Source organism: Scomber japonicus, chromosome 1, assembly GCF_027409825.1.
Source record: "Scomber japonicus isolate fScoJap1 chromosome 1, fScoJap1.pri, whole genome shotgun sequence".
Lineage (NCBI taxonomy): Eukaryota > Metazoa > Chordata > Actinopteri > Scombriformes > Scombridae > Scomber > Scomber japonicus.
Genome location: NC_070578.1, coordinates 42,509,630 through 42,524,762, shown reverse-complemented (window position 1 = coordinate 42,524,762; position 15,133 = coordinate 42,509,630). Strand labels below are relative to the sequence as shown.

Below are 15,133 nucleotides of genomic sequence, written 5' to 3'. Positions count from 1 at the left end.
ATGTGTTCAGTCAGTTTATCAATCCTGAGATCAATATTCTGACCTTTGCTCAGCAGGGTCCATCTTTGAAGTTAGCTCAAGACAGACACATCCAAGTTAGCTGCTGCTCTGATTATTGATGTGATGTTTTCAAAGTTACACACACATATTGATATAGTGACCATGTTGGTGTCTTATAACACTGAACTCTTTGACATGTGACTGTTGCACAGGTGAACACTATGATGTCACTGCTGAAACTATATATTGATTCATCTTCTCAGGAGAGTCAGATAATAACAAACTTCACTTTTAAATTCTTACCTTCCATCAGCAGGTTGTCCATCTTTAATGTCAATAGGACGATCCATAGACGCATCACTCTTCATGGACACACAGTCAGGTTCAGGAGAGTCTGCTCTCTGCTGCTGCATCCTGATACCAATAAAACAGTTCATTCAACAATTTCATAACATGTTTTGATTTGAATGGCATCATAAACATTTTGTTTGGATTGTTTAGAGGAGAGGAGGGGGGAGAAGAAGAAAGAGAAAGAAACGTTGATATGATATTAAACTGGTATAAACATAGACAGAAAAAAAAACAATCATTGGATGTAGTCACTGTGATGTCACCCAGTGGTTTGTGGTGTTTGAAGCCTTGAGTTTGGCAATTTGACATCACTATCTTGGATTTGAATGGTGCCATCTTTGATTTTTGGAGCCAGAACTGAACATATTTGGACAACATGGTGGAGCTGACTCATTAGAAGATGTTTTACTACAATTAAACATAGTATATATGATATGAAACATAGTATATAATATAACATTGAACTCTTTGACATGTGACTGTTGCACAGGTGAACACTGTGATGTCACTGCTGAAACTATATATTGATTCCTCTTCTCAGGAGAGTCAGATAATAACAAACTTCACTTTTAAATTCTTACCTTCCATCAGCAGGTTGTCCATCTTTAAACTTTAAAGGATGACCCATAGACCGGTCACTCTTCATGGACACACAGCTGGGTTCAGGAGAGTCTGCTCTCTGCTGCTGCATCCTGATACAAACAAACAAACAATTAACAAATCAAAGAGTTTAAAAAGATGAATGTTGAGCAGACTGTCAGCAGCTGAAGTTTTAGAAGCAGAATGAAAATCAGTAAGAAGACAGTGGATGAGAAACATTCTCCTGTTCATCAAAATGTCATCTGATGAAAGATGCTGTCTCATCTTAGTTGATTAGTTGACTAATCAGTGGTTGAGCTCTTTGTTAACTCACAAAGTTAGTAGTTCATTCTGAGTTATTGTGACTTATTATTCAGTAGTTGAGTGTCAGATGTGACAGTGAGTGTGAATAATGATGGTGGAGTGATGTGAGTGGAGAACAGTGATGGACAGTTAGAGATCCTCATCTCACCTCTGAGCTTTGGTCTGGCTGTCATGTTCCCCACACAGAGAGCTTTTAGAGGGAGGGACTCCCTCCTCTCTGTCCTCACACTGATCCATAGCAGAGAAACACCTTCACACAAACACAACAACATGCTCATTCATTACCAGTGTTGGGGTAGTTACTCAAAAAAAGTTACTAGTTACTTCTGTAAATTGTAATGAGATTACTTTACTAGTTACTGGATTTGAAAAGTAACTTCACTACTTATTACTGTACTTTCCCATTTCCGTGTAGATACATGGAAAAACATCACTTAGTCTGCCCACATAGTGTTTATTGTATAGAAAATGGCATGTAAAACCATACGAAAGAACACTAACCCTGTCTTCACAAAGAAATATGCCTCACTGTAAAAGCCACAAATAACAGCTTAAAGGAGGCTATGGTGGGGTCAATGAACACACAAGTTTCAAAACACAGGCGTCAATGAAAGTGGTCAAAGAAAAATATCAACATAAAGGTCACTTTATCCCATAAAATAAAACAGAAATGCACTTAAGCCCATAAAAAGGAAACAGAAAATGCAGGGTCGCGGGTATTTTATCTAATATGTTTCTAAACCTGGGCGATTCAATGGTCGACAGGGGAAGCATGTCTTCTACAATGAACCCTGCAACTAGCCTGTTAATTTCTTTTTGTGTTACCTGCTGCGCTCCACGACTTGACAAAAGCTTAGCTTGTTTAGGCGGGGTCAGCTGCTCAGTGACTCCTTCAAATGACCGACGAGCAGGATCTTTGGCCACAAGTTTTGTATTGCCATGCTGCGCTGACAAATGCTTAGACAGGTTGCTCATTGACGTGGCAGCAGTTGAAAAACACTTGTCGCCAGGGCATAGAGTGCATTTCACACGGATATTTTTGTCTTTTCGAGAAATAAACTGGAAGTAATGTGCATATCGTCACTGGCCAAAACCCCTATCTCCTTCTCCGGCGTCTCCATCTCCATCTCCACTTCCCTGCTTCTCACCGGCAGCGACGTCACTCAAATCAAATCGATCTCCATGACAACAGTGCACTGCCCAGGCAAGCACACACACAAGCAACGCGCATGCACACACGCCACTTAACAGATCAGAACTTTACACAAACGCAAACAAGGCAGGGTAACGCAGAAAAGCACGTTACTATAGTCTAGTAAAGTAGTATAGTTACCGATATTTTTAGTGTAATGCGTTACTTTACTTAGTTACACAAAAAAGTAATATCGTTACTGTAATCCGTTACTTTGTAACTCGTTACCCCCAACACTGTTCATTACAACCAGCTGCACATCAGTCATGGTTTACTCATCGTCCTCCTTTTGAACCACAGAACAGATACTTTTATTGCTGTTTCATTAGCTTCTAACCTACTTCATCATAACAAATAGTTACATATGCATGAGGATATTTTTTTTGTCTATATTTATGGTTGTAGTTGTTACAGCTGTAATATTTTATTTTATCTTACACAAATGTTTCCTGTCTTTCTATCACAGTTAAATTGTAAAAATGAATTTCAGCTTTGACAAAATGTGTTTCTTATTTCTTCTGGTGTTTAGTTTATTCCAGCAGTGCAGCAAACAAAGAAACATAACACATCACTATAACTTCCATCTCTACTGATATCAGATCATTTTAACACCTGCAGACACAAACATGATGAAAACTGTCAGTTACGTTACCTTTAGATGCTGAAAATCATCTGAATGAAGCCGATGAGTGAAGGTGAAATATATCAGCAGCTTCAACCAGGAATCCAACCAGAAGAATAAACATGTAACTCAGAGCAGGAGATTTTTAAGGTCTGTTGATTCACCAACAGTCTAAACTCTCTGTATTCATGTTTAATCTGAAGGTTTAAGGAAATCTGATAACAGAATAGCAGCTCTGCCCTGAAGTCAATTTGGCAGTGTAAATATTAGTTGAATCATGAAGTCTGATAATAGTTTTATATTTGTACCTTTTTACATTATAACATCACAAAAGTAAGCAAGATGACATTAATCTGTAGTAAATGTCCAAAATATGTGAATATGTATAAAATGAGACAAATTAATGTACATTTCTGTCTCCATTATTAGTGTTCATTAACATAACAGGTTTGTGTGTATGTGAGAACAGTAGCCTATGTTTGTCTGAGGTCTTAGTGAGTGTTCAAGGTGAAAATGGGAAAGTTATCTGCTGAGAATAACAAACAGAAAACTGATTAGATAAAAAACACACAGCACTACCTGGATTCCTTCTCTAAAGCAGTCACACTGCACCAACCAAAACACAAAAAAGTGATCATCAACATTTTAATTTTTAATTTCAAGACTCAGTGGGAGCTGATAGGGATTTGAAAAACTGTGTGATATGTTCCTCCTAAAAGTTTCCTACAAGAGTTATTAATATTTGAAGAGAGGAAATTATTAATTATTAACATACACTTAACGTTAGCATACCTAGCATGATCAAATATGGTTTTGTTAACTACTTAAAGTCACCTTCAAGGAGAAATATCTGTCAACATACTCAAACAAACTTTATTTTATCTCCATATTAAATCAGCAAGATTAACACTGGCTGCTGCTGGTGTTAAAAAGAAAAGAAAACAAATTACGAGACCCTGTTTATATCTGCAGTGTGAAATGTTTGTCTTCACATTATTAACGCAACTAGTTCATAACACTGAATTCATTTATCACAAAGCTAATATAAAGTAATAAAAACTCTCACCTACCGTCTTTCTCTCAGAGGACACACGGTGGCGCTGTCTGTTGGGAACCGTTACAGCCGTTACATTTTAAATGGTTGAACCTTCCTGCAGGGGGCGCTCCTCTCTCCTCCTTCCTCACTGTCTCTGTTTAAAGGCGACTTGTAGATGTTTTTGTCATTACATATTACACACATTTATTTAAATCACAATATGTTGTTCACAGCATATCGTGCTTAATTTAGGATATGAGACCCCCCCGCCCTCCTGTAATGGTCTCACCCATTTCTCTACTTTAAAACCAGCTTAATTCAATGTTGATTCAATTACACTTTTTCAACAGTAAAAACAGTCAAACCAAACCAAATATCAACCAGAAGTCAACCTTACTGACTATAATTCAACGTTAAATTAACATCTTTTGCTATCTGGGAAGATATTTCCAGTTCAGTAGAAACTCAATCCAGCCCTCCTACCGCTGTGGCAGTGAGTTTATCACAGTGACCGTGCAGCAGAAGAAGAAGAAGACTTCTCCTCACTGGAAACACTTCTTGGGGTTTACCGCCATCTAGTGTCCGTAAGTGTGTACTGTCTCTCACACACTGCGGGAAAATCTCCACACAACATCTAACAGGAACACAAACCTGACCAGTACGACAGGTCATAAACAAAATTAATTACTTTACTAAATTAAATCTATGAAACTCTACAAACACCGTTTATCATCACGTTTCTATCTTTGAACTCACAGCTCTGCTTTTTTTTAATTTATTTTTTTAGACACAATAAAACTTAACTTTTCCTATTAACACAATAAACATTTGTACGCTGGTTTCCTTAATAAACATATAACCGCCATACATTTAACATATATTTAATTCTGTTGTTTGAATTCATTTGTTTATAGTTGATTATTCTTAACATTAAACAAACTAGTTATAGTTACATTTCCATTAATTTTTTTGTATACATTCATACATAAAATCATATTTAACTTATATTTATTTATGTTTCACAGATATTCATTGCAATTAAATCATTAATGTTGTTGTTGCATTAATAAAAGACCAAAAAGGGGGCCCTAACTAAACTGAATCTGACTTACTGACTAAAACAAACGGGGAGACATACTGACTTTACAGAAATGGACTTGCAAAGAAAAGAAAGAGACAATTATCTAAAGAGTGAATACAGAAGGATTATAAAGGAAATTGATTTTGACACTACCTAAAGAACAAACTGTAAAGGTGGACACTTTAATTTCATTCTTTTATTACTTTGATTTAATACTGAATTGAAAATTTACTATTGAAATTGAAACACAGCGAACAAAGTGATATACTTCAGTTGATCCATTTTCTTTTATTTTCTTAAGTGAATCCAAGTTCACATCTAAAAGAAAAAAAGGGAAAATCTTGGTTTATTCAATTATTTCATTATTTCTTATTTTGTGTAATAAATATTTTTTTACAATAATAATATTTTTTTTATTTCCACTATTTTGCATTTGTGTTTTGCTTACCATCCTCCTTATCGGGCTTATGTGTGTGATATTTATGTAACTATTAACTTAACAATTGGCTAATCTCATTTCAAGTGGTGGTTACAAGTTTTTGGACTTTTTCTCTAATCTTTGATTTTTGCTGAAATATTGGATCATTTGAACATTTATTGAAATGAAAGCATGTGAGAAGTTTAGAGGGAAGAATCAGTATTTGGTGGAGCTGTTAACAACTCAGACATCTGAAATGTGAGCCGACTACACACTGCTTTTCGGTTTCATCTTCAACAATGTGTTGTATTTTAAAAGCTTGTTATATTATCCATTGTGTCAGTAAAGTGAGGATGCTTTCAACAATAATGCCATGAATAGTTTTATTGATGATTGTGTGATAAAATACATGAGAACCATAAAAACACTAAAAACACTCAAAAAGCTGATCTTCAGTCAGCAGAGGAGATTTTCATATCAAACATCACAATGATGATTATACAGATATACTTATTATTAACATAAGGTATTTGAAATCAGTTAGTAATGTAATGTAAGCATAGCAAAACGTTTCTAATTAAATAAATAAATTAATGTGTCAGGAGAGGAGGATAAAATAAACGTGTCGAATATTGAGTACAAATCAAAACTTTACTCAGTACTAGTAAAAACATCAAAAATATAAGTAGAAAATATGAATCAAAACTTAAACTCAAAAATAAATGTGTGAAATATAACCATTAATTACTTAGCATGTTAAGGAGGAATATAAAAATACATTATACATATTCAAGATACTCATCTATAAGGAATATTGGAGCCTTTACATCCATTAATCAAAAGACTTCAAGTGCTGCTGTAGGAGTTCATACTCAGTCCTATGTGTCATCTTTACACATAGCAAGTCGTCCTCAAACTAAAAACAATACTTCAGCTCTTTGTATATTTTACACATTGAGCCATCACCACAGAGAGGTTCTAGGACTTCTGATGCATGGTGATATGGATCATCAGCCAATCATCTACCAGGGCTGGAAGTCAATCCACCAATTACCTTCAGTCTTAACACACATTAACAGAACATATTTTAATACAAAAAGAACAATTAAACACAAAATACATCTACAGTCCTGACATCAATGAATCATGTAGAGGAAAGACTCTCCCTCCTACAGAGGACACAGAGAGACTGAACCAGACCAGACTGTAAACCCAGCATACAGAGGTTCAGTGAATGTGGTGTTGAAGGTGTGGAGGTGGATCAGTGTGTCAGAGGAGACTCTGTAGAAGGACAGAGTGCCAGCAGAACAGTCCACATACACTGCTACTCTATTAGAGACGGAGGAGGAGGAGGAGGAGGAGGAGGAGGAGGAGGAGGAGGAGGAAGAGGAGGAGGAGGAGGAGGAGATGGGTGTTTTTCTGTTATTGTGCCAGACATAGTGATGGCCGTCATCAGAGCAGCTCAGACTCCAGGACTGATCGTTCCTTCCAAACAAACAGTCACTGCCTCCTTTCCTGCTGATTCTTCTGTAACTCACTGATATATCAACTGTTCCTCTCCACTCGACCTCCCAGTAACAGCGACCAGTCAGATCATTTCTACACAGCAGCTGAGGACTGTAGTCAAATCTGTCTGGATGATCAGGATATGACTGATCCTTCCACACATGTGTCACCTTCCTGTTGTTATCAGACAGTTTGAGTTTTCTGTTCATTGTGTTTGGATCCAGTTTCAGTTCACAGGCATCTGATGGAGAGAACGAGACACAATACAGCTGCAGTTTATCATCTGTTGATTTATTAACTACTTTACTGAAACCACTCAAACTTAAACCATCTCCATGACAACTGAGACACCCCATCACTGAGGAAGACCGTGAGATGTGACTGAAAGCTTTGGACATACAGAGTAAGTGAACCTTTAACGGTTCAGTTAGAACATGAACAGTCAACATGACAGTGATATTCAGTAATATTCATGTTTGTTCATCAGGTTTGGTGTAAAGTGAAGGTCTTTGCACATCAAGTCTGTTATTTTCATCTCAAACTGTGGTCTGTTACAAAACACATTTTAGTCCAAATGCTCCAAACAGCTGAAGTCAGTATGAATGAATGAACTTTATCTGCAGGAGAGACATGAGGGACATTTTGGAGCAGGTAGCGCCACCATGTGGACATTTATAAAACATTTCTCTTTTAACTCCTGAACTGTGACGAACAGAAGGAAATTTCTATTTCATGGATTCATTGGTTCAAGATAAATGTCAGTTTAGGCCACCCCCATTTCTGCTAAAACACATTTTCCATCATTTTGAACTTTTTTTCACTTCTTTTACATATTTCATTCAGTTTTTCTCAAAGTTCTCATGAATCAAACTGAAAACCCACTCACACTTCCCCAGACCAGGTTTCAGTCTCTGCAGTCCACCATGGTCCATCCTGGAGGAAGAGACAAAGACACAATCAGCTTCATACACCTTCAATCACATCCACCATTAAACATGAACCAGAGTCCCTCAGTTAGTGTCTGTCCATCTGTCCATACCTGAGAGTGTCCATCTGTCCATACCTGAGAGTGTCCACCTGTCTGTTCATACCTGAGAGTGTCCACCTGTCGGTCCATACCTGAGAGTGTCCACCTGTCTGTCCATACCTGAGAGTGTCCACCTGTCCATACCTGAGAGTGTCCACCTGTCTGTCCATACCTGAGAGTGTCCAGTCTCCAGTGTGGATCCTTCAGTCCAGCAGACAGCTTCTCTCCTGAGTCTCCTGGATGATTGTAGCTCAGGTCCAGCTCTCTCAGATGGGAGGGGTTGCAGCTCAGAGCTGAGGCCAAAGAAGCACAGCCTTCCTCTGTGATCAGACATCCTGACAGACTGAACACACACACCAGTTAATTTAATAAGCTTCTCATGATACTGCAGCTGCAGAATTCATAACAGAGGTATCAGAGCCTTCCACGTCCTCAACTGGAACTATATTGACATATTTATGATGGACATGGTTTTCAAATAAAGTAAAAGATTTGTTGTTAACTTATTTGTCCATCTCAAGTGTGTGTGTGTGTTTGTGTGTGTGTGTGTGTGTGTGTGTGTGTTCATGTTCCTTCACTTATGAGCAGTGCGTGTGATTTGGTGATTGCGCTGGAAGTAATTTGGGGCCACAGAACCTACTACATACTTGATATTACAACACTTCACCTCAGACATTACACAAGATCTTTTTCCTATTAAAAACTCTTCATGTAAACTAGAAACTGGGGAGAAGTAAATATGCAGTACTATAATGACCTGAGAGTTTCCAGTCCACAGTGTGGACTCTCCAGTCCAGCAGAGAGACGCTTCACTCCTGAATCCTGCAGGTTGTTGTTACTCAGGTCCAGATCTCTCAGACTAGAGGACTGGGAGCTGAGAACTGAGGACATAGCTGCACAGCTTCTCTCTGAGAGGTTGCAGCCAGTCAACCTGAAGAAGAATCAGCAGAAGAAAAGGAAACAATTGCAAATATTATTTTTCTTCTCTGAGCAAAGATTAAACTACATTAATCTGGATTGTTCTGTGTGCACCTACAGAGCTTTGTTGGAGGCTTTGACCACTGGCAGCAGCCTCAGAAGAGCCTCCTCTGAAGCAGAGTATTTCTTCAGGTCAAACACATCCAGATCTTTTTGTGATGACAGTAAGATAAAGACCAGAGCTGACCACTCAGCAGGAGACAGTTTATCTGTGGAGAAACTTCCTGATCTCAGGGACTGTTGGATCTCCTCCACTAGAGAATGGTCATTCAGTTCATTCAGACAGTGGAACAGATTGATGCTTCTCTCTGCAGACACATTCTCATTGATCTTCTTCTTGATGTACTTGACTGTTTTCTGATTGGTCTGTGAGCTACTTCCTTTCTGTGTCAGCAGACCTCGTAGGAGAGTCTGACTGGTCTGCAGTGAAAGACCCAAGAGGAAGCGGAGGAACAAGTCCAGGTGTCCATTTGGACTCTTTAAGGCCTCATCCACAGCACTCTGGTACAAACAGGTTGATTTGTCTCTGAACACTTCAGACCACGAGGAGGTTGTTTGTTCTTCTGTCAGCAGATTGGCTCCAGACTTGATGAATGTCAGATGGACATGAAGAGCAGCCAGAAACTCCTGAACACTCAGATGGACGAAGCAGAACACCTTGTCCTGATACAGCCCTCTCTCCTCTTTAAAGACCTGTGTGAACACTCCTGAGCACACTGAGGCTTCTCTGATATTGATGCCACACTCTGTCAGGTCTGATTCATAGAAGATCAGGTTGCCTTTCTGCAGCTGCTCAAAAGCCAGTTTTCCCAGAGACGCAATCATCTTCCTGCTCCTTGGACTCCAATGTGGATCTGTCTCAGCTCCTCCATCATACTTGACTTTCTTCACTTTGGACTGAAGCACCAGGAAGTGGATGTACATCTCAGTCAGGGTCTTGGGCAGCTCTCCTCCTTTTCTGCTTTTCAACACATCGTCCAGAACTCTAGCAGTGATCCAGCAGAAGACTGGGATGTGGCACATGATGTGGAGGCTTCGTGATGTCTTCATGTGGGAGATGATGGTTCTGGCCTGAAGCTCATCTCTGAATCTCTTCCTGAAGTACTCCTCCTTCTGTGGGTCAGTGAACCCCCTGACCTCTGTCACCATGCTGACACACTCAGGAGGGATCTGATTGGCTGCTGCAGGTCGTGTGGTTATCCAGAGGCGAGCAGAGGGAAGCAGTTTCCCCCTGATGAGGTTTGTCAGCAGCACATCCACTGAGGTGGACTCTGTAACATCAGTCAGGATCTCAGTGTTGTGGAAGTCCAGAGGAAGTCGACACTCATCCAGACCGTCAAAGATGAACACAACCTGGAACTCTTCAAACCTGCAGATTCCTGCTTCTTTGGTTTCAGTAAAGAAGTGATGAACAAGTTCTACCAAACTGTACTTTTTCTCTTTCAGCACATTCAGCTCTCTGAAAGTGAATGGAAATGTGAAGTATATGTCCTGGTTGGCTTTGTCTTCAGCCCAGTCCAGAGTGAACTTCTGTGTTAAGACTGTTTTCCCAATGCCAGCCACTCCCTTTGTCATCACTGTTCTGATTGGTTCATCTCTTCCAGGTGAGGCTTTAAAGATGTCTTCTTGTCTGATTGTTGTTTCTGGTCTGTCTGGTTTCCTGGATGCTGTTTCAATCTGTCTGACCTCATGTTCATCATTGACCTCTGCAGTCCCTCCCTCTGTGATGTAGAGCGGTGTGTAGATCTGATTCAGAAGGGTTGGGTTTCCTGCTTTAGCAATCCCCTCAAACACACACTGGAACTTCTTCTCCAGGTTAGACTTGAGTTTACGTTGACACTTTGCAGCACGAGCTCCTGAATGAACAAACAACAAATGAAATCAGTGAGTGGATCCTACAGAAAGTCTAGACATCTGAACATGTAAGTGTGTCTGTGTAGTTTTTCCTCCTCCATCAGTTTTATTCAGCTCATCAGTGGAGGACAAACAGCCTCTGATCTGATGCAGATGTGTGCAGCATATTTACAGCAAAGTTTGAAATATAAACCTCTCCCATGTTGCATCCATTTCCTCTCCATCATGTTAAATCTGTTAAAATCCTCTTACTGCTCTGCAGATGCTCAGCCAGCTCCTCCTGCTTCATTCTCCTCAGGAAGTGCACTGTGATCTTCAGAAATGCTTCTCTGCTGCTCCTCCTCTGCTCTTCCTCCTCACCGTCCAACACCTCCTCATCCTCACTCTGACTCTCTAAGCATTCTGGGTAACCTTGGCTCAGACCTCTTTGGACTCTCTTCAGCTCGTTCTTCACAAAAGTGACGATGTTCTCCTCCAGCAGCTGGAACAGAAAGATAAAGTGAACATTTCATTTTATCCTCCAACAACCAGAATGAATTGCACGTCTCGTCCAATCAGACTGACTGTAGCCTACAGATGGGTTGTTGAGGTCAGCTGAACACCAAAGACAAAGTTAATGAGCTGTAAATATCTCTTTACTGAGGCTTATTTTCATTTACAAAACGTTTTTCCTCATTGAGTCTGTTCAGTACTGGTGGTCTCTGATCATAAAACAAACGGTGTGCTGGAGTCAGTTATGTGGACCACTGTAAACTTAGAAGGGCTGTATGATGCTGGATGCAGACACAAGTTACATGTAGGTTAACACAGTAACTGTTGTTCTGTTCTGCATTCAGAGTTGGCAAAGTCTGATATAATATTCTGTCAGAAAACTGCAAAGTGAGTTTTCTCTATTTCAGCTCCAGTTGTTGCTTTTCAAGATTCAAGATTCGGTGGCGGTGTTTAGCTCAGTGGGTAGAGCACCCCATGTGTTGAGGCTACAGTCCTCACTGCAGACGATCCCGGTTTGAATCTATCCTGCCCCCTCTCTGCCTCCCATTTCCTGTCTCTCTCTCTACAAACCTGTACATTAAAGGCAAAAAGGCCCAAAAATATAGTTTAAACAAAAAAAGATTCAAGATGCTTTATTTGTTAGTCATCATGTCAGACATGTGAGCGAGATATAGTACTCAGGTCTCAGATTCGAGTGGCACCACTACAGAGAATTCGGAAACATAGTTTGTCTAATGCACATCTCCAAAGTACGATGGAGTATTAGGGCCAGGCAAAAAAAAAGAAAAAGTCTAGCACAAGAAAAAAAAAAGCCAGGCAAAAAAAAGAGAATAGGCTTTATGTTATTGATATGATACATTTATCAGTTACGAATAAAGTTGCACCACTTCAGAAAATCACCAGCTGCTGGCATAGCTCTACTAACTTGGTTTGATCCTGTAATACTGTGGTCCAGCCTCCGCAGTAAGTTGATCTCATTCTCTTTTTTTTTCTTGTGTCGGACTCTGTCGTACCAAAGTCCGCCAAATGACAAGCTTTTGCAAGTAACTAAAATGTGTGTTTGTGCATGTACACACCATAAATATGGAGTTCAGGTGTGTTTCATGCTGAACCTCTGAGCTCTGCTGCTGAACTCTGTGGAGAAAACATCACATTTAAGGACATTTAATAACTCTAATCAACATTTTCTCTTCTTCTATAAATGAACTAACAATCCTTTCTGTTTTGAAAGTTACATACACATATTGATATAGTGACCATGTTGGTGTCTTATAACACTGAACTCTTTGAACACTGTGATGTCACTGCTGAAACTATATATTGATTCCTCTTCTCAGGAGAGTCAGATAATAACAAACTTCACTTTTAAATTCTCACCTTCCATCAGGAGGTTGTTCATCTTTAAACTCAATAAGGTGACTCTTAGACCGGTCACTCTTCATGGACACACAGCTGGGTTCAGGAGAGTCTGCTCTCTGCTGCTGCATCCTGATACTAATAAAACAGTTCATTCAACAATTTCATAACATGTTTTGATTTGAATGGCATAATAAACATTTTGTTTGGATTATTTAGAAGACAGAAGGGGGGGAGAAGAAGAAAGAGAAAGAAAAGTTGATATGATATTAAACTGGTATAAACATAGACTTGAAAAAAACAAAAATTGGATGTAGTCACTGTGACGTCACCCAGTGGTTTGTGGTGTTTGAAGCATCGAGTTTGGCAATTTAACATCACTATCTTGGATTTGAATGGTGCCATCTTTGATTTTTGGAGCCAGAACTGATCATATTTGGACAACATGGTGGAGCTGACTCATTAGAAGATGTTTTACTACAACTAAACATAGTATATAATATAACACTGAACTCTTTGACATGTGACTGTTGCACAGGTGTACACTGTGATGTCACTGCTGAAACTATATATTGTTTCCTCTTCACAGGAGAGTCAGATAATAACAAACTTCACTTTTAAATTCTCACCTTCCATCAGCAGGTTGTCCATCTTTAAACTCAATAAGGTGACCCTTAGACCGGTCACTCTTCATGGACACACAGTCAGGTTCAGGAGAGTCTGCTCTCTGCTGCTGCATCCTGATACAAACAAACAATTAACAAATCAAAGAGTTTAAAAAGATGAATTTTGAGCAGACTGTCAGCAGCTGAAGTTTTAGAAGCAGAATGAAAATCAGTAAGAAGACAGTGGATGAGAAACGTTCTCCTGTTCATCAAAATGTCATCTGATGAAAGATGCTGTCTCATCTTAGTTGATTAGTTGACTAATCAGTGGTTGAGCTCTTTGTTAACTCACAAAGTTAGTAGTTCATTCTGAGTTATTGTGACTTATTATTCAGTAGTTGAGTGTCAGATGTGACAGTGAGTGTGAATAATGACGGTGGAGTGATGTGAGTGGAGAACAGTGATGGACAGTTAGAGATCCTCATCTCACCTCTGAGCTTTGGTCTGGCTGTCATGTTCCCCACACAGAGAGCTTTTAGAGGGAGGGACTCCCTCCTCTCTGTCCTCACACTGATCCATAGCAGAGAAACACCTTCACACAAACACAACAACATGCTCATTCATTACAACCAGCTGCACATCACACAGGTCTGCACTGCTGACTTTTCATTTGTCAGTATGGAGACACATCTCAGTCTAAATGGAGATGATCTGGTGGTGGAGTCAGCTACATGGAACAAGACATGAAAGTACTGACCAGGTGACTTCAGATCCACATCCTGTCACAGAGTCATTCTACCTTCACCTGCAGAGGAAACACACAGAGAAACTGCAGCTGATCCTCCTTCATCACTTTGTTTTCTCTGTAATAATCTGTTTTAATCAGAGACTGTACTGAATTACTTCTGTTATATCTGTGTGTAACTTAACAGTTGGATCTAATAGTAGGGTTAATGTTGCAGTTTAACATGATGTCCAACAGGCAGTGCTGGGCACACGTGGAGGACTCAGTAATTAGCAGAGACAAAAAGGACAAACAAAGGAGGTGAGAGAAGGAAGAAGAATCAATAGATCGAATTGAATATTATATAATATATATATATATCAGATCATTTTAACACCTGCAGACACAAACATGATGAAAACTGTCAGTTACGTTACCTTTAGATGCTGAAAATCATCTTAATGAAGCCGATGAGTGAAGGTGAAATATATCAGCAGCTTCAACCAGGAATCCAACCAGAAGAATAAACATGTAACTCAGAGCAGGAGATTTTTAAGGTCTGTTGATTCACAGACAGTCTCATCTCTCTGTATTTACCTTTATTCTGAAGGTTTATGGAAATCTGATAACAGAATAGCAGCTCTGAACTTTGGCATAGCTGAAGTCAAACATTAATGGCAGTGTAAATATTCACACAAAAGAAAGCAAGATGGCATTAATCTGTAGTAAATGTCCAAAATATATGAATATGTATAAAATTAGACAAATTAATGTAAATTTCTGTCTCCATTATTTGTGTTCATTAACATAATAATCAATATAAATTATCAATTTGTATCTGCCCATACACACATACAGTACACATGGCACCCATACCAACACATCCAGGTCATTTTGGATGTAACCACATTTTTCATTGATCTGCTGTGCTTCATAATACAGAACGAGCAGGACTGGGGAATTCTCCCACAGGAGAATATGGGAGAGT

At 39.3% G+C, this 15,133-nt stretch overlaps 2 long non-coding RNA genes across 2 annotated transcripts; both read right to left on the bottom strand.

The window, feature by feature from the left end:
- Window positions 1–955: 955 nt before the first annotated feature.
- On the bottom strand, window positions 956–3,276 carry LOC128359886 (uncharacterized). Its single transcript, XR_008321470.1, has 3 exons — window positions 3,099–3,276; window positions 1,403–1,504; window positions 956–1,043 (listed from the first exon to the last, which is right to left on the bottom strand). It is a non-coding gene; the product is annotated as an uncharacterized LOC128359886 (long non-coding RNA).
- Window positions 3,277–13,910: 10,634 nt separating this feature from the next.
- LOC128359857 (uncharacterized) lies at window positions 13,911–14,728 on the bottom strand. The gene is made up of 3 exons (XR_008321466.1): window positions 14,583–14,728; window positions 14,179–14,220; window positions 13,911–14,013 (listed from the first exon to the last, which is right to left on the bottom strand). It is a non-coding gene; the product is annotated as an uncharacterized LOC128359857 (long non-coding RNA).
- Window positions 14,729–15,133: the final 405 nt, after the last annotated feature.